Source organism: Pistacia vera, unplaced genomic scaffold (assembly GCF_008641045.1).
Source record: "Pistacia vera cultivar Batoury unplaced genomic scaffold, PisVer_v2 Contig392, whole genome shotgun sequence".
Taxonomy (NCBI): domain Eukaryota; kingdom Viridiplantae; phylum Streptophyta; class Magnoliopsida; order Sapindales; family Anacardiaceae; genus Pistacia; species Pistacia vera.
Genome location: NW_022196215.1, coordinates 161,336 through 181,413, shown reverse-complemented (window position 1 = coordinate 181,413; position 20,078 = coordinate 161,336). Strand labels below are relative to the sequence as shown.

The 20,078-nt window shown below is 35.6% G+C and overlaps 1 pseudogene; it reads right to left on the bottom strand.

Moving 5' to 3' along the window:
- Positions 1-2,408: 2,408 nt before the first annotated feature.
- Positions 2,409-18,061, bottom strand: LOC116141079 (annotated as a pseudogene).
- Positions 18,062-20,078: the final 2,017 nt, after the last annotated feature.

The window sequence follows — 20,078 nt, the reverse complement described above, 5'->3', positions numbered from 1 at the left end:
ATTGGTGCAGCCATGCATCATTGTAAGCTTGAACTGCACAACATAAAGCCACAAACAATTACATAGAACCTGAATTTGGCTGATGATCCTTAACAATCTGTGCTTGCTATGTTGGTTGGTTTGGCTTGTTCTTGCACACTTTTTCAATATGGCCATATTGCTTGCATGCTCTACATTGGATATTAGGTCTAAACAAACACCTTTTTTTAGTGTGACCCTTCTTCTTGCAGTGAGAACACGGTGGAACCTCTTTCATTCCACTTGGCTTGCTCTACTGGTTGGGCCATTTTCTTCTTCCCTCTCTTATCTCCAGCAAGCCTTTTACTTCCTCCCTGACCACGTTTGCCTTTTAGTCCTACCACCATTGCACCCTCACTTGAATCTTCTTGCCTCAACAATCTCCTTTGCTCTTGAGCTTGCAAAGCATACACCAATTCGGTGAGAGTAATTTGTGACAAATCCTTAGAATCCTCAAGTGAAGAAATCTTAGATTCAAACCTGTCGGTAGAATAACTAGGACTTTCTCCACTATCCTTTTATCTATCATTTCCTCTCCTATCAACCTGATTTTATTCACCCCATTCATTAACCTATCTACATATTCCTTCACTGATTCTGACTCTTTGCATCTTCAACATTTCAAACTCCCTCCTTAAGTTCAATATACGCATGTTTCTTATTGTATCACTACCACCAAACTCCTCCTTGAGTTTATCCCATGCTTCCTTGGCTGTCTCATATGCCATGATCTTGTAAACACTTGTTCAGTCATTGCTACATGGATATGTGACAAAGCATTAGGAGACTTGGTGGCTTCCTCATCATGCAACCTGATCTGATTTAGAGTGGGGTTTGGCCCCAATGCTAATGGCTGTCTATTTTCTTCAACATGCTACAATAAACCTTGTCCCCTTAGAAAGGTTTTCATTTTGATAGCCCATATGTGGTATTGATCACCATTGAAGGTTGAAGGAGTAAGAGACGTTGTGTGCTGTGCCATTGAATCAGGCTATGTGGAGTTTAACAGGCAGTTTCACCGTAACAAAGCCTAAGAAAATGGGTGAGAAGAGATGAGTTTATCAGGCCCTTAAGATCAGTTATGCTCTAATACCAATTGTTGGTTTAGAGAGTGAGCTGGAGGGTATGAAAATGAGAGTGATTTTGCAATGGAAAGAGATGACATAAGTTGAGAATTGTCTCTATCTTTCATTTAGTGAAAATGGATACATTTATAAAAAAAACAGCTCCACTGTTTTACCTACGCTAACTATTGTAGTGGATTAAAATATTACATTTGAATTTAAATAAAAACATATACCAAAACATGTCTTAATCCCAATTAAACATGTCATACAAAAGTAACTTGACTGTGCCAAATATCTGTTGCATCAACTACTACAGCCTAACCAAAACATAATAGTTGGTGCCAAAATGTTGTTTGAACCTTCAATTGAATTTTGTTCCATTTCTAGCAGGTTATCACTAACTTCATCAGAGTTTTGGACCGTAGGCAATTTAGCATGCCCTATGACAAATAAGTGATTTAGACTTAAAAACTGGAGAAATCAATCCAATGTCGTGTTGTAAATAAAATTCCAAGACAACCTCTGCTGGTTGTTATGAAACTCTAGAATAAATTCAACAGTTCTATGGTGGTTTGTAGAACAAACTTTAAGAAAATTTTATTCAAAAGCATTGTACCTAACTTCTACCATTTAATGTAGTACTAGAAATAGGGAAAACGTTAGTCACCTTGTGGAGTTGTAGAAGAAATCTTGGAAGAGGAGGAAGCTGTGTTATCACTTAGGTATCTCTTGAGGCAATCCAAGTTGTTAGCAGTGTCTAGCATTGTAGGCCTAGCAGAGGGGGACTCCAGTGTGCATAGAATACCCAATTCAATCAGTTCTCCTATTGCAACATGCCACATTCTTTCTTGAGGGGACTGGTCTCTCTTGAAGCTCTCACTAACGAAGAGTTGATAACTTTCTCCGCCCTTTCATAGTAATGACTCTTCACCCATTTGTGCAGGGTTAGCTCACCATCAAACATGTCATCTGTTGGTCTTTTTCTACTCAGCATCTCAAGGACTAAAACTCCAAAGCTATAAACATCTCCTTTTATCAAGATGTTAGATCTGATTCCATATTTTGAATAGACAAAAATATGAAGAGTGACATCACTAATTTTTGTCTTTCTGAGGAAAAATAGAAAAATTTGGAAGTACAATGATTGTTGACTGTATTGCCTAATAAATAAAGGTGGTCTAAGTATATTGGTATTATTGAAAATGTTAGGGATCTGCATTGTTTGCCTTATTAGTTGGATGAAAGTGTATTTCTGGCTTTTTTTCATATTGGAAAATGAATCAACATGAGGAAGCAAAATGAATTTTCCATAAGTTTTAAAACCTAAAAGTTTGAACCCAAAACTGTCCCTGGAAATGGATAAAGACGGCTATCTAGACTCCTATTTTCCATATAAGGAAGAACAAGTGCCTTAAAATAAGGTTGACTACGTGCAGTTATAATCCTTATCAGATTCTTGTGGCGAGTCCTTTTCAAAACTTGAAATTCTCTATCAAAACTCTTTGTCGAGTTTCGAGATTGTGAATGGCACACCTTGACTGTTATTGTTGTTCCATCTGAAAGAATTCCTTATATACTGGTCCATAGCTACCTGTACCAATTATTGTCTACTCATCAAGCGCTGTGGTGGCTCGTCACGATTGTCTGTATGTAATTCTTAGGAAATTTTGCTTTAATTCTAGTGTTGTATGCTTCCCTGTTGTTTGAGATTTTGCTAAGGGAATTATAGCTTTGATGTAGTGGAACTTAAGCACACAAAATGTTGTTGATAAGAATGTTGATATACATATGACTGGGATGGATATGATCAGAAATATACATGAATGAAACCCATGTTGTTTTGGAGAGCAGATGGGCACGTTGACAATTGCCCCACAGAGACCTTGGTTCCCTAAGAATGACATATTTGTTATTAAATCAAAGATGCCTCCTGAGGGAATCATACCTTCAAACTCATTGAAAGAGAGATTGTGTTGAAACAAGTGATAATTTGCTAGAATTCAGTTGAAAAATTAGTTTGTTTTTGAATCAGTTTTTGGTGCCAAGCAGCTGCTATAGTCCTCTCTGTCTACCAAAATTGAAGCTATTGTAGTCGTTGATTCTTAGTGACATGTTTAGCTGCAATCAGCTTAGATTAAGCTTGTATCAGTTGCAAACTTTGTTTTTAAAATTTAAAAGGCTGAATGGTTTGTTGTAGTTGGTGAAACAGTGAGTATTTTGGTTGTATATATTGTACGTTGCAATGTAATGGAATGGACTTATTCAACTCAATATCATTTTATCATCTTTCCTTAGAGTTCACCGGCACTTAACACCAACAATTTGTATTAGAGCCACACAAAAAAAACCCAAAACCTCTCTTGCATTCACTCATCAATATCAATTCAAGAACACCTCCCATCTCAGCCCAAGAATAGCATGCATCTGTCCTCTTGTTTTTTTGCATCAGTCACAAAAACTAAAACAATGGTTGCTCAATCAGCCTTGATGTCACCTCTAGTGTTTAATAGGGAACATTATCACATATGGGCTGTAAAGATGAAAGCTTTCCTCTAGGGTTAAGGGCTGTGGCTGTATGTGGAAGAAAACAGGCAGTCACCTCCATTAAGACCAAAACCTACCTTGAATCAGATGAGACTACATGAGGAAGAAACTGTCAAAGCACCGAGAGGCCTTTCCCACATTCATGCTGCTATAACAGACCTTGTATTCACCAGGATCATGGCATACGACACTCCAAAAGAGGCATAGGATAAGCTGAGAGAAGAATACATGGGGAGCAACATAACAAGGAACATGCAGGTGCTAAATTTAAGAAGAGAGTTTGAGATATAAAGGATGTAAGAATCAGAGAAGGTTAAGGATTATATTGACAGGTTGATGAGTGTTGTCAACAAAATAAGGCTGCTGGGAGTAGAGTTGACAAACAGAAGAGTGGTGGAGAAAGTCCTGGTCAGCCTACCTGAAAGATTTGAGTCTAAAATCTCATCTCTTGAGGACTCAAGAGATATGGGACAAGTTACACTTACAAAGCTGGTTCATGCACTGTAAGCACAAGAGCAAAGAAGGCTCTTGAGACAAGAAGATGTAAGTAAGGGTGTAATGATGGCAACTCACAAAACCAAACCAACTCAAGGGAACAATAGGAGGTATGCCGGTCAGAAGAAGGGGAAAGAAAGGAACAATGGCCAATGGGGAAAACTAGGTGGGATGAAGGAAAATCCACCTTGCTCTCACTATAAAAGGAAGGGGCATTCTGAGAAAAGATCATGGTTTAGGCCAGGAATACAATGCAGGGCTTGTAAACAATTTGGTCATATAGAGAAGGTATGCAAGAACAAAGGAGAGCAGTCCCAATAGCAAGCACAAGTGACAGATGATGAGAAACTTGAACAAGGAACAAAGTAGTTGTTCATGCTTCATGAAATGCACCACCAACAAGCTATGATGGCTGGCTGGTTGACAGTAGATGTACAAACCATATGACACCATAGTTGTAAGATTTTGTCAAATTAAATTCATCACATCAGTCCAGGTTCAAAATGGCAAGTGGTGACTATGTTGAAGCAAAGGGAAATGGAGATGTTGCAATTTAAACCTCTACAGGTACAAAACTCATTCCAAATATACTCTATGCACTCGAAATCAGTCAAAGCCTTTTAAGTGTAGGACAAATGTTAGAAAAAAATTATGTCTTGCATTTTGAAAATCAAATATGCCAAATTCTAGACAGTAAGGGTGTGAGTTGATGAGAGTCAAAATGATAGGGAAAAGCTTTCCCATTAAGCTGAAAAGAATTGAACATGGAGCCTGCAATGTAAGAGTAGATGAGTTTGAGAAATGGCATAAGAGACTTGGCCATATTCATTACTAAGGTCTTAAGGAAATTCAGACCAAGAAATTGGTCTAGAATCTACCAGAATTAGAGGAGAGTAAAACTATATGTCAAGCCTATCAACTTAGCAAGTTGAATAGGTAGTCCTTCCCTATAAACCAAGCCTAGAAAGCAGCTGAAAAATACAGCTCATTCATACAGATTTATGTGGTCCTATGGAAACCTTGTCATTGAGTGGAAGTAGGTATTTTGTGTTGTTTATTGATGATATTCCAGGATGTATTGGTGTATTTTATGAAGCAAAAGGGAGAGGTTGCTGGTGTATTTAAGCAGTTTAAGTTGCTGGTGGAAAACCAAGCTGGAAAAACTATAAAAATCTTGAAAAGTGACAATGGTACAAGATACACTTCTCAAGAGTTTGAACAAGTATGCAAGAATGCTAGAATTAAGCATCAATACAGTAGCCCCTACACTCCACAGCAAAATAGAGTCAGTGAGAGGAAGAACATATCAGTTGTAGAGATGGCTAGGTGTATGGTAGGTGAGGTTGCCAAAGAAATTTTGGGCAGAAGTTGTCGATGCAGCAATGTTTCTACTCAATAAGCTTCCCACAAAAGCCTTAGACAACAAAACACCCTATGAAGCACGGTATGGAGTTAAACCAACAGTAGATAGGCTCAAAATATTAGGAAGTATATGCTACATTCTGGTTCCAATAGCAAAAAAGATCGAAGCTGGATGAAAAGACCTTAATTGGCATTTTTATAGGTTATAGTAGTCAATCTAAAGCCTATAGGGTGTATGTTCCAAAAACCAAAAAAATTCATATTTCCAGGGATGTCAAAATAGATGAGGATGGATTTTGGAATTAGGAAGAAAATAGAGCTGATGTGGAGACAAAACCAGGCTGGATAGAAGCTGTAGGTTATCAGAATTTTGATGTTTTTGAGAGTGATATAGAAGAAGAAATTTCGGTTAGAGGTATTAGACCTTTAGCTAAGGTTTATGAGAGATGTAACATAGCCTCAATTGAGCCAACATGTTACTTTGAAGCTGCAAAATCAGAAGTTTGGAGAGTGCCATGAAGGAAGAGCTGGCAATTATTGAGAAGAATCAAACTTGGAACATGATAGACAGACTCATAATAGAAAAATAATCCACGTTAAATGGATTTTCAAAAAGAAGCTAAATCCAGATGGTTCAGTCCTTAAGCACAAAGCAAGGCTAGTTGTCAAAGTTTTGCTTAGTAGTATGGAGTTGATTTTCTACACACCTTTGCACCAGTTACAAGGCATGACATAATCAGGTTGTTACTTGCAGTGGTAGCACAATTTGCATGGAAAATTTTTTAGTTAGACATCAAATCTGCATTCCTTAATGGATGGTTGAATGAGGAGATATATGTTGAACAACAGGAAGGGTACAAGGTCAAAGGAAAAGAAGATAAAGTATATCTCCTAAAGAATGCCTTGTATGGCCTGAAATAGGCACCAATGGCCTAATACAGCAGAATAAATGATCACTTGTTGAGTTTGGATTTTGTAAGAAGTCCAAATGAGCACACATTGTATGTTAGAGAGATTGATGAAGATGTGATAATTATCTCCTTGTATGTTGATGATCTATTTGTGACAACGAGAAAACCAACTCAATTGGAGGAATTCAAGAGATCCATGCTTGATGAGTTTGAGATGATAGATTTAGGTGAAATGACTTACTTTCTCAGGATGCAGGTTCATCAAAGTTCAGCTAGAAGTTTTGTTAATCAAGAGAAGTATGCTGTTGAAGTTTTAAGAAATTTAATATGGAGAATTGCAAATCAATGGATGTTCCACTGGTTCCAAAACAGAAACTATCAAAGGATGATGATGCAGAAAATCTTGATGAGGGACAGTATAAAAGCTTGGTTGGCTGCTTGTTGTACCTAATAGCAACCAGGCCCGATATTATTTTTGCAACAAGTTTACTATCCAGGTTCATGAATCAGCCCAAGGAAACACATTTCAAAGCTACAAAAAGAGTGCTTAGATATGTGAAAGAGAGCACTAACTTTGGAGTATGGTTTAGGAGGTCAAAAAACTTTGAACTAAAGGGATTCTCTGATAGTGATTAGGGTGGTTCTGTGGAAGACATGAAGAGCACTTACGGGTATGCTTTCTTCCTGAATCATGGTGCAATCTGTTGGCTGTCAAAGAAACATGAAACTGTTGCACAATCCACAACAGAAGAAGAATACATTTCGGCTACAACTGTTGTGAACCAAGCTATTTGGTTAAGAAAAATCTTGGAAGATTTGAAGTTGAAGCAGAGACATCCTACTGTAATCATGTTGACAGTTAGTCAGATGTGGCTATGGCTAAGAATCCAATCCATCATGGGAGAACTAAACACAAAAAGATCAAGTTCCATGTAGTGAGAGAAGCTGAGTAAGAAGGGGAAGTAAAACTGGTTCACTGCAATGGTGATATCAAGTGGCTAACATCCTTACTAAGGGATTATCCAAAACCAAGTTTGAAGACTTTAGGATCAGACTTGGTGTTTCCAGCAAAATTATGGACGAGTGTTGAAACAAGTGATAATTAGTTGGAAATTAAGTTGAAAAGTTAGTTTGTTTTTTAATCAGTTTTTGGCACCAAGCAACTGCTGTAGTCCTCTTTGTCTGCCAAAATTGAAGCTGTTATAATGATTCTTAGTGACATGTTTAGGTGCAATCAGCTTAGATTAAGGTTGTATTAGTTGTAAACTTTGTTTTTAAAATTTAAAAGGCTGAATGGTTTGTTGTAGTTGGTGAAACAATGAGTATGTTAGTTGTATATATTGTAAGTTGCAATGTAATGGAATAGACTTGTTCAACTCAATATCATTTTATCATCTTTCCTTAGAGTTCACCGGCACTTAACACCAACAGATTGATAAAGGTAACAGTGTAAATTTTGTTAAGGGTTTTTGGGATCATACCAGATAAGTGGTTTTCTAAAACATCAATGGATTCCAGGTTCTTCAGATCACCAGAGAATCTGGAAAGAGCCCTTTAAGAGCATTGTGAGATAGATTTATCTTCCTCAATGATATCCAGCTTGATATCTGAGTGAAGATATTTCCAGTGAATTTGTTTGATGAAAAGTCCATCTCTTGGACATCTTCCAGTTTGCTAAACTCAATTGGCTATGGTCCCCTAAGATGATTATGGGACAAGTTTATAAATATCCTAATTGCATGAATACCTGAAACTTCTGGGGAAAGTCTCCCAGTCAACTTGTTATAGGATAAGTCTACCTTGTACAGACTTATGCACTATCCTAAAGTTTGTGGTATTGATCCTGAAAGCAAATTGTTGTTGAGAAACAGATAATTCAACCGAACTAAATTTCCAAGACTTTCAGAGATAGGACTACTGAAATTATTGTATGATAGATCAACCAAACCTAGATGAGGGAGTTGACCTAATACCGCTGGAATTTCGCTGGAGAACAGGTTGTGTGATAAGAAAAGCTACTCCAATTTGGACAACCTACTAATCATTGACGATATCTTTCCATTCAGATGATTTGAAGTCAAATTTAGAGTCATAAGGTAGGAAAGATTTGCTATACTCGGAGGAATTGATCCGATGATATGGTTTTCTTGCAATAACATTTTTGTTATATTAAGTTGGCTGATTGAACTGGGTAATCTTCCTCCGAGGGCCATGCTAACCAATTGAAGCTCAGCTGCAATTTTCCAAGGCGGTGAAGAAGGGCTCGAGATTGTTGTTGTTGTCATGACTTATCATATTGTTATATGATAATTGGAGATACCTAAGTAAAGACAACTTCCCCAAGATATCCGAAGGCAACTCAGCAGAAAGATTATTTGTCCCCACATCCAAATTGTACATTGAAGTATTTACCAAAGATGCAGGAAGCTGTCCTACAAACTGATTGTTGTATAAATTGAGGGACCATAGATGAGGACTATTTCCTATTTCTTGTGGAATTTTTCTAGTGAAAAATTTGTGAGACAAGTCTAGATTTCTTAGTGAAGTGCAGTTGCAAAAGAAGGAAGGTGGAAGTGCTTCTGTTAAATTGTTTTTTGAAAGAGTTAATGTACGGAGTTTAGAAAAAAAAGCAAAGGACTCTAGTATGGGACCTTGTAAATTGTTCTCATCTAACTGGAGACGAAGGAGGTGCCTGAAATGGGAAAATTCAGGTGGAATGACTCCAAAAAAGTTATTGTTAAATAGATTTAGGACTCAAAGGCCAACGAGATTTGAAAGAACGGTTAAGAAGGATCCAGTTAGTCCATAATCTGGTAGAAAAAGTTAAGCTACACGGTGATGGTGTTTTTCGCATCTGACACCTCTGAAGCTGCATACATCAACATCCTCCCTTCAACCAGTTATCATACAATTTGGATTAAATTTTATTGTAATAGCTTCTTTCTACTAATGTACTAAGAAAATATACTATGAAAACATACATTCTTATTAAATAAATAGTAAATGGGCCCAAAAAATTTCTCTTTACTTAACGTATAATTCTTTACTTATAAAATATTATTTTGTACATAGCAAAATAACATATACAAGAGCTTTGATAATGGTGGACAGTAATACCATTTCTCTTCACCAAATTTAGGGCAACCATACAACAATATCACCATACCAATTTAACTAAGGGCCAACAAACAACATTTAAAGGCAAATAAATATGAATAAGCTACGTCCCTCAAAGTGGGTGTTACATTTATGGTGCTTTTGAACTCCAGAAGAGCAACCTTGTCTGTAAGCAAAGAGTGGTGAGTGTGGGTGTGTAATGCCCAACTTGGAGGTACATGATTTAAATTATGTTTTAGAGCCCTTGGTTAATTTTTGTTAGAATTATTTTAAGAGAAAATGAAGAAAATGCCTTAAACTTGCATTAAGGGTAAAATGGTCTTTTCACTCAAAATTAGTTGAAATTGTGGGGAGTGAAAAGATATAGAATTTCATAGCGAATGCAATAAAAATGAGGGCATTATTGTAATTGACTAAGGGACATAGATGGAATTTTCAAGAAAGAGTAAGGGCAAACTGGGAAAGTGTGTTTATAAACTAAAGTGTTAAGGGTTTGAAACCCTTATTCTCTTCATTCCACCGCCACACTCCTCCCCTATTTTTTCAAATTTTCATTCAATCCTCCAAGGATTTTGAGGGCTTTTGAGTAGTTTTTTATAGGGTTTTGATTTTAGGCTTCAAAAGGTAAGGATTCATGCTCTTTATCTATGATTTATTTGTGTAAAAGTTGAGTTCTTGTGAAGTTTATGCTTAGGGTTAAGAGAAGATTTGAATCCAACAAAAGTAGAGAGCTTAGGAGAGACTACTCAAGCATAAGGTAAGTAAATTCCACTCAAAATCGGGTAAGTAAATTCCACTCAAAATCCAACTCAAGTTCAAGTTTAAGAAATTCAAGTGAGTAGATATTTCTTTTGAGCAAACATATGTTATGATTATTGAGAAATTGAGATGAGATTGATGATGAATTATGCTTGTTGTTGGATATATTTGAATATGAGAAGTGTATGTGATGGTTTGATGATGGGTTGAAATTGGAAGAATTGGAGAAGTCTTTTAGAGTGTTTGTGCCGTGTAGGTATGATGATGTTATAAAGAGTTTTTCTCTCAATTTGGATGGTTTAAGAAATAAATAGAATGATAATTAAATTAAGGTTTGTATGTGCACATTTCTTGTTTGATGAAATGCCTAAGAGAAGTATGAGTTTGGGTAGAAACCTTAATTTTATGCAACATTGCATATTTGCATTTCATGAGTGCATTTAAGTAAGAATTTTAAGCAAGAGCCATCCATATGCATATATTTGTATATGTGCAGAATTTTGTTTAAGAATAAAGCATGAAGAATAAAGAATAAAGAATGTTAAGAATAAGCACTCTAAGAATAAAGAGAAAGAAAGAAAAGCCATTAAATAATTAAAGAAAGAAAAAGTGTTAAAAAGAGAAAAGAATAGGTTGTGCGATGGGGAACCATGAGTGTTAAGAAGAAATTCCCACATACACGCCACCTTAATTGAGTGGCATAAGAAGAAGAAGAATTGTACGACCCGTAAGAGTGTATGTGGATGAGGGCTGTACCAAGAAGAATTCCTTCATGCACGCCACCTTAATTGAGTGGCCTAAGAAGAAAGAAGAAATTGTACGGTCCGTAAGAGTGCACGTAGATGAGGGCTGTACTCACTCACACAGCGAAGGTTCCAAATCTATGCATCAACCGAGTCCGATCGGCAAAGAATGAGAAAAGAAAGAATGAGAAATAATAAGAATAAGAAAGAATAAGAATGAGAAAAGAAAGAATGAGAAAGAGTAAGAATAAGAATGAGCAAAGAAAGAATGAGAAGGCTTGAACAAGCAAATAAGAAGAAAAGAAACGAAAAACAAGAAAGAAAAGAGAAGCTTGGGCAAGCAAAGAAAAAAGAAAAGAAGAATAGAGAGAAAAGAAAATAGAAAGAAGAAATAAAATGCATTTTTATGCATTATTGCATATACATTCCATCCATGCATATTACCATGAATTCCATCATGGTTAGAAAGAATAGAAAGAGTAAGGAAGAAAGAACAGAAAGAAAGAAAAGAATAGTGAGAATTAGAAACAGAGAAAGAAAAGAGAAAGAAATAAGGAAGAAGGAGAGAAGAAGAGAATTAAGCAAGGAAAGAATCAAAGAAAGAGAAGAGTTAAGAGATTTACTTACTGAGCATTTTTATGCTCACCCCGTTGTTTTTCCATGTATTTGCAAGAAATAGGTGAGCGGCAGTCGGAAGGACGTTGACAAGCGGAGTTTTTGCACTTGTATTTTGATATATGTAAACAATTATATTTTGTAAGTAAAGAAAAATTTGGGCCCAACTATTTTCATATATTAAGTATGTATGTTTTTATTGTATATATTCTAAAGTATACTAGTAGAAAGAAGTCATTATATTTTAGCTAGCCCAATGGTACTCATGGTGCTTCCCATTTGCCTATAGCCCCTTGGGCATGAGTTCGAGCCATGGGGGAGGCGAAGAAATCCCTTAAGGGGGGGGGGGGGGGGGGACAGTACTGAGTAGAAGTCACGAAGAGTGGGATGAGTTCCCAGCCATGCCTCTGGTAAGATGGGGTCATGACAGGGTGTTATGACCCATAGTTGCTTGACCTATACTTAGAATAAAACGAAGAAGAATGAAAATTGCTTTAATGAAGAACATCTTGGATAAACTTTTAGGTCCTAGTAATTCCGTTTATAGATAGGTATGTAAAGGAGTGTAACAGTAAGATGTCTAGCAAAAAAGAGGTAGAGGGTATGATTTGTCATTTGCCCTTAGGTGTAGGGACGGAGCCACTTAGGGTTCAGTGGGGACTCATGACCCCACTAAACTTGTAAAATATTGTTAGTTCCCTTCTACTTTATATTTAACAATATACACCGCTTTATTTTACTTGTAGTCAAGAAAAAAAAATCCTTGCTTTTGTTGGTTCCCAAATTAATATTTTCATATGTTTTGATTAAATTATTTTCATATGTATTAAAAATAGTGGTATTAATAATTTAATTAGTTTTAAAACCATAAAAAACATAATATTGGTATGTTGATAATTTTTTTTTTTTTTTAAAACAAAGCATAAAATAAAACTTAAGGATTAATAGATAACTCTTTTGTTATATGCCATACGATTATATTTACAATATTCTCTTAAGTACTTTTACAATTTAAGAATTAAAAATTGCAAGTGCTTAATATCATTTGGCATTTAGGTGGGCTGTTGTTGGCTGTTAGTTTGGGGACTATGGAATTTGGAAAATGGATGTTTGATGGTATGGAGTATGGACAGGGCTGTGAATTTTTTAAGTCCCTGGTTTTTGGTAGAGTTGGCTTGGTCTTTTTGGTGCTGCTAGGCTTCCTCGAGTGGTTTTTATTTATTTACTTTTTTGTTTTTTTGGGCAATGAAGTCAGCATTCTGCTATTAGATTTGTGGCTTTTGGGTTCATTACTGCAGGTTGTGTAACCCCCGTACCCCTTTGTTTTCATGTATGTTTGTATATATTTATGCATTGGTATGACTTTTGCATGCTCTCTCTCTCTCTCTCTCTCTCTTTTAATGTTGGATGAATGAAAAAATTTTGTTGCTTGGTTGTGAGAGTGCCTTTTTGTAGTGCATTTACTATTGGAGTGTGTTGCATTGGTAAATTGTATTAAAAGTCATATTGGTTATGGGTTGGTTACTTGTATATCATGCATATGCATAAAATGTGTTGAATGGAGTTGTGGTGGAATATTATTTGTGTTGTGATTTCCTGATTTGAGTTGATAAAGAGAAATCCAGTCAATTTGCTGGGACTAGTTTGTTTGATTGATAAATGGAAGTGTTTTGGTTAACTTGAGGTGTAAAATGATTTGTGTGGGATGTTCACTCTTGACTTGTTTTTGCAATTGTGAAAATGTAGAAAAATTCAATCACTTGGGTTATAAAGTTAATGTTTAGTGTCTTGTGTGATATTTGGTGGTTGGTTTTGGAAAGGGGAGGCTTTTCTATGTTGGTAATTTGAGTTGAATTGAAATGTTGCTGGGAGTGGATGAAAAAGGGGGTGAACTGCAAGTTTTTAGAAGTTTTTGGGGTCCAAGTAAAAAGATTTAATACCTTGGGACTATCTAAATTTTACAGATTTTGGTGTTGTAGCAAAAGATTTTTTTCGCCGAGGCAATGAACATTCTAGAATTTGGACTAAATTATAAGTTTTGAAAGTTTCTCTATTATTTTGGAGGTTTAAGTGCAAATATTCAATCTCTTGGAACCATATAAAAGATAGTTTGGGGTCCTTTTGTGATAAAAATACTGATGTGTCAAGGGGTTTTTAAAATAGCACAAAAATTAAGAGGGCAAACTGATATTTGCCACTCACCCAGCTTAAATCCAATTTTAGTTGATTGGAAGGAAGAAGAAGAGAAGAGAAAGAGAAAGAGAAAAGGGAAAGAAGAAAGAATAAAAAAAAAAAAAAAAAAAAAAAAAGAAGGAATGCTTTGGTTAACTTGCAAACATGTTATGGATAATCAGTAGGATCAAAACTCATTTTCTTGTAGCAAATCCTAAAAGAAGATAGTTAAATATTAAAAGCATGATAAATAAAAATATCAATGAAAATAAGAGATAATAAGAAAAAAAAAAAAAAAAAAAAAAAAAAAAAAGAAGGAAGTAAAGGGGAAAAAAGGGGGTTTTGACCCCATTTTCATTAGGGAATCGATTTTTGGGTCGAAGGCCTGAGCAAGGTAGATATCGTTACACTGGATTGATATTGTCAACCCAAGTGGGTCGAAGGCTTGAGCAAGGCAGATATCGCTACACTAGATTGATTTTGCTGACACAAGGGGGGTCGAAGGCCCGAGCAAGGTAGATATCACTAGATAAGATATGTTGTGCCAACCCGAGTGATGCATGGTCTCGTTGGGTCGAAAACTTGAGCAGTGATTGATTTTGTTTAGCATGATAGATTTAGCATTCAACCTGTACAATGTTAGATGTTGCCAGGTTGGATGGGTTTACTTTTGGGTACTAGTTGTGGTGAGGATTTTCACATGAAATTGGGAAATGTTTTATATTTATATGAATTGTTTATGAAAGTGGAAATTTATAAATATAAATGTTTTGTTGTATATTAAAATGTTTTCTCTTTTTCCCCCACTCACTGAGTATTTCTAGCTCACCCCTATTTTTTTTTTCATGTTTCCCTTCCCCAAACCATGTCAAGAAGCGGATCGTGTGGAAGAGTGACATTCGCTCGAGGTTGAGCCACATGACTCTATTTTGCCAAGTGTGTAACTGATGGATTTTACTTTTATACTGCAAAGACTTATGCTTTGCTTCATCATGTGCCATTTCATTTTTTATTTTGAATTTGTAAAAAGGATATAAAACCTAATACCAAATATTCCTCTTATTTTTGTAAAAGAATTATTGATGTATGTACATAGTGATGCAAAGAGAAAAATGTTTTGTGATGATATTTCAGAAAAACAGATTTTTAATGGTTTACAGATTTAACATGGCGCATCTCGGTCACCTGAGTCTCATGGGTGCACTCAGAGCTTGTGGGATACGAAGGGTCAAGACAGGTCATGTTAGGTTGGCTGCTGTTGATCGGTTCCCCTATTGGGAGAAGGTAGTGATTATGCTTTTGCTCAGTCTTTTTTTTTTTTTTAAGGGCACCGTTTGCTTCCTGGTTATGCTTTAGGTGTGGACTCCTTTGTATAGGATTGTGCATCCTAGCCTTGTGTTCTTTTGAGTTTTTACTTTCTATGTCTCATGTGTTTTGCTAACGAGTCGTAGTACTTGAGGTCTTTTCCCCGTTTAGGTGTCATTCATTATTCTTTATAAAATTACTAATTACCAAAAATAATAATTAAGAACTAACATACATACATATATATATATATATACTTCTAATTTAAACAAACACTTCAACTATAATTTTTTTTTTTCTAAAAAGCGTTTGGTTATCAATCAAACACTATGGTATAAACACATAGATATCTCTTATATAAAGATTTATTAGCAAAATTTAATGCATTTAAAAGTTTAATTTTTAGGTTTTCAATCTAATTTTTTTAACGTTTTATTTTATTTTTAAGTTACCCTATTAGAGCCAAATCCTGGCTCCATCGCTAGGTGATTATTGAGTGTGGTTTTAGTGAAGCTGGAAAGAGATCTTTTAAGAAGAAATATCCAGTGAGGCTATGATTTATGAAGGCAATAAAGTATCTTTTTTAGCTTGATCATGGGTTTGGTAATACGATGAGTAGATTTTCAGGTCAACTTAAATTAAATTCAATGGGATGACACAAGAAACTTTGCAAGAGATAGTAGGCATGCACAATTTAAATATTAGCTCATAGAACATGCTTCACATGCACACTGACACCAATAGTAACATTTAAGTGCCTTGAGTTAGAGAGAAAAATTAGAGTGTGTGAGAGTTTGAGAGATATTGGGTGTATTTGGGTTTTGGGATTGAGAGTTTAACCAAATTTTGTATACTCCATTTTGTTAGTGAAATTCTTGTTTTATCTTCACTCGTGGATGTAGACTAAAAAGCGAACCACATAAATTATCATGTGTTTTGTGTGTGTTATTATTCTTCCCTGTTTTTTTCTTGTCTTTAATTATTTTCGTGGGATTTGGTCTATCACAACAAATTGGTATCAGAGCCATAGTCATTCTGACTAAATTTACAATGGCTGCTACTGTATCAATAAGAAACAAGATCGAGAAGTTTGATGGCAACAACAACAACTTTAGTCTTTGGCAAGTGCATATGAATGTTGTTCTTGTACAATAAGGACTTGATGTTGCTTTAGAAGGAAGGCTGTCAAAACATGATGACATAACAGATGAAGATTGGGCTAAACAAAAACTTTCTGATACATACTGGCATAAACTGGATCGAAGACCCTTGTCAGAGATCTGATTGAATTTTTCTGATGAAGTTTTGCGAGAATGCCTCGATGAAAAGACGGCGGCAGGATTATGGGTGAAATTGGAGAGCATACAAATGACCAAATCAGTTGGTGAGAAGAAATCATTATACACAATGCGTATGGCTGAAGGTACGTCTATCTAGTCTCATATTGATGAATTTAATTCAATTATTACAGATTTAGAGAGAATTGATGTTAAGATTGATGATGAGGATAAAACCCTATTATTATTATGTTCTTTGTCACCCTTGTACAAACATTTTAGAGACACCATGATTTATGGTAGAGATATAATCTCTACTAAAGATGTTAAAACCAAATTAAAGAATAAGGAAAAGATTGATGGTCAATTAACATCAAATGGTGGCAATGATTAGGGGTGTTCAAAAGCGGTTAACCGAACCGGTTAACCGCTTTTCTAAACCGAACCGGATTTTCGGTTCAGAAAAATTTCCGAACCGAAACCGAACCGGTTTTAGGGAAAACTGGTTTTTCGGTTAACCGAAAATCCGGTTAACCGTTTTAAAAAAAGCGGTTAACCGGTTTTGAACCGGTTTTCCCTTTTTTTTTATAAAACTTTTTTTTTTTTGTCCTAAATTAAATTGCAAATATAGACAATACATTGGAAACTAAGAAAAAAAATTTGGGTTGAGATTTTAGATTGAATGAATTAGGGATTTATTTTAGTTTAGGTTATTATATATATATATAAATAAATATATATATATATATTTGAAAAACCGGTTTAGAAAACCGGTTTTCGGTTAACCGTTTCTAATTTTTCCCAAACCGGTAACCGAACCGAAAATTCGGTTTTTTGAATTTTTCGAACCGTAACCGAACCGTTTTTTCGGTTAACCGGTTTTTCGGTTCGGTTACCGGTTCGGTTAGCGGTTCGGTTCGGTTTTTGCATTTTTTTGAACACCCCTAGCAATGATAATGTTGTTGGTCTAGTTGTTAGAGGGAGAACATATAACAGGAATCCAAATAGTGGCAAAAACATGTCTCCATCAAGTTCAAAATTTAGAAGTAATAAAATTTGTCATTACTGCCATCAACATGGGCACATTAAGAAATATTGTTACAAGTTGAAAAATAAAAATAAAAGTGTCGTTGAAGATAAACAAGTAAAAGAAAAATCTGCTAAAGCTGATACTATTGTAGATGAAAGTGTTTCAAGTTTGCTTTTGGTAACTGAGAGTAGTATTGGATCTCAAGATGAATGGATCCTTGATTCGGCTTGTTCCTATCACATTTCTCCCAATAGGGAGTGGTTCTCCACATATGAATCAGTTGATGGTGGAGTTGTTTTGATGGGGAATAACGCCTCATGCAAAACTGTTGGGATAGGAACAATTTAGATAAAGATGCATGAGTGAGTTATCAGAACCTTGTCGGATGTCAGGCATGTTCTTGACTCAAAAAAAAAAAAAAAAAAAAAAAAAAAAAAAACCTCATCTCTTTGGGCACACTTAATTCAAAAGGGTGCAGGTATATAGCTGAAGGTGGAGTCATGAAGATCAGTAAAGGTGTTCTTCTCTTGATGAAAGGGAAGAAAATTGGTAGTTTATATTTTTTGCTGGCTGTCACAGTCACTAGTACATTTGTAGTTTCTTTATCATCAATGTCTGATTCAGATGTCACCAAGTTATGGCACATGAGGCTAGGCCATATGAGTGAAAGAGGGATGGTAGAATTGAGCAAGAGAAGTCTTCTCTATGGCGAAAGTACCCAAAAAATGGAGTTTTGTGAACACTGTGTCTTTGGGAAACAAGAAAGGGTTAGCTTCAAGATAGCCATTCACAAGACCAAAGGAACACTGGATTATATTCATTCAGACCTCTAGGGACCATCTACAACTCCTTCCAATGGTAAAGGTGCTCGTTATCTACTCATTTTTATTGATGATTTTTCTAGGAAAGTTTGGATGTAATTCTTAAAGCAAATAAGTGAGGTGTTCATAAACTTTAAGCAATGGAAGGCTTTGCTTGAGAAACAAACTATAAAGCAGATCAAGGGATTTAGGACTAACAATGGTCTTGAATTTTGTAATGAAAAGTTTAACGAGTTCTACAAGAATCAAGGCATTGTAAGACACCACATAGTTGTGAACACACCACAGAATGGATTTATAGAACACAGGAACATAACTTTGATTAAGAAGGCTCAATGTTTGCTGTCAAATGTAGGTTTGGGTAAAGAGTTTTGGGCAGAAGTCATTAATACCGCATGTTAGTTGGTGAATCGATCTTCTAGTATAGCCATTGAGTGCAAAGCATTAGAAGAGGTATGGTCTAGTAAATGTGTAGACTATTCTAATTTGAGAATTTTCGGTTATCCTGCTTATGCATATGTAAATAAAGGAAAGTTAGAGCCAAGAGTCAAGAAGTGCATTTTTCTTGGTTATGAGGATGGTGTAAAAGGATACAGCTATGGTGTCATGATCCTAAAAATCCTAAATTCCATATTAGCATGATATTACTTTTAATGAGTCTTCCATGTTTCATTCTGGAAAATATTCTCCTAACCATTGTGATGTAGAAAATGAGGTGGATCTAGAAATTTCAAAATCAACTCTTACTCAACATGTTTCTACCATTCCTTCTGAATCATCTTCAACTCAGTAGCCCATTAAAGCAATTCAACAAAAAGGAGAACAAGAGTACAACATTGCTAAAGACAAACCAAGAAGAATGATTCAACCACCTAAAAGATTTGTTGAAGCATATATTGTGGCTTATGCTTTGTCAGTGATGGAAGAAAATGGTGAGCCGTCATCATATTCAGAAGCTATTTCTTCGGATGACTCTGCTATGTGGTTAGTGGCTATGAATCAGGAGATAGTCTATTAGTAAGAACCAGACTTGGGAGCTTGTTAAACCGCCTAAAGGAAAGAAGATTGTTGGCTGTAAATGGGTCTTCAAGAAAAAGGAAGGTATACACATGGAATAGAAGATGCTCGATACAAGGCACGGTTAGTTACAAAGGGATACAGTCAGGTACACATAATTGATTTCAATGACATATTTACTCTTGTTATGAAGCATAGTTCTATTCATGTCTTGCTTGCATTAGTTGCTATGCATGATTTAGAATTTGAGCACCTTGATGTTAAAACAACATTTTTCTATGGTAATTTAGAAGAAAAAATTTACATGCATCAACCAAAAGGTTTTGAAATTACGGGAAAGGAAGACCATGTGTGTTTATTAAAAAAGTCTCTATAATGTTTGAAATAGTCTCCTAGGCAATGGTATAAGAGATTTGATTCCTTTATGGTGAGCATTTAATATTGTAGATCCAAGTATGACAGTTGTGTCTACCTTTGAAAGTTTCCAGATAGTTCGTTTATATATTTGCTACTTTATGTTGATGACACGTCAAAGATCAATAATATGAAAGAACAACTTATTAAGAATTTGAGATGAAAGATCTCAATGCAACAAATAAGATTCTTGGAATGGAGATTCAGTGAGACCGTAAATCTAGGAAGTTGTATTTGTCTTAGAAGATATTTGTTGAGATGGTCTTGGAGTGGTTTGGCATGAAAAATGCCAAGCCAGTTTCTACTCCTCTTGCTGCACATTTTAGACTCTTAGCTACTTTATTCCCTCAAATTGATAAGGAGAAAGAGTACATGTCACATGTTCCCTACTCAAACGCAGTTGGTAGCATC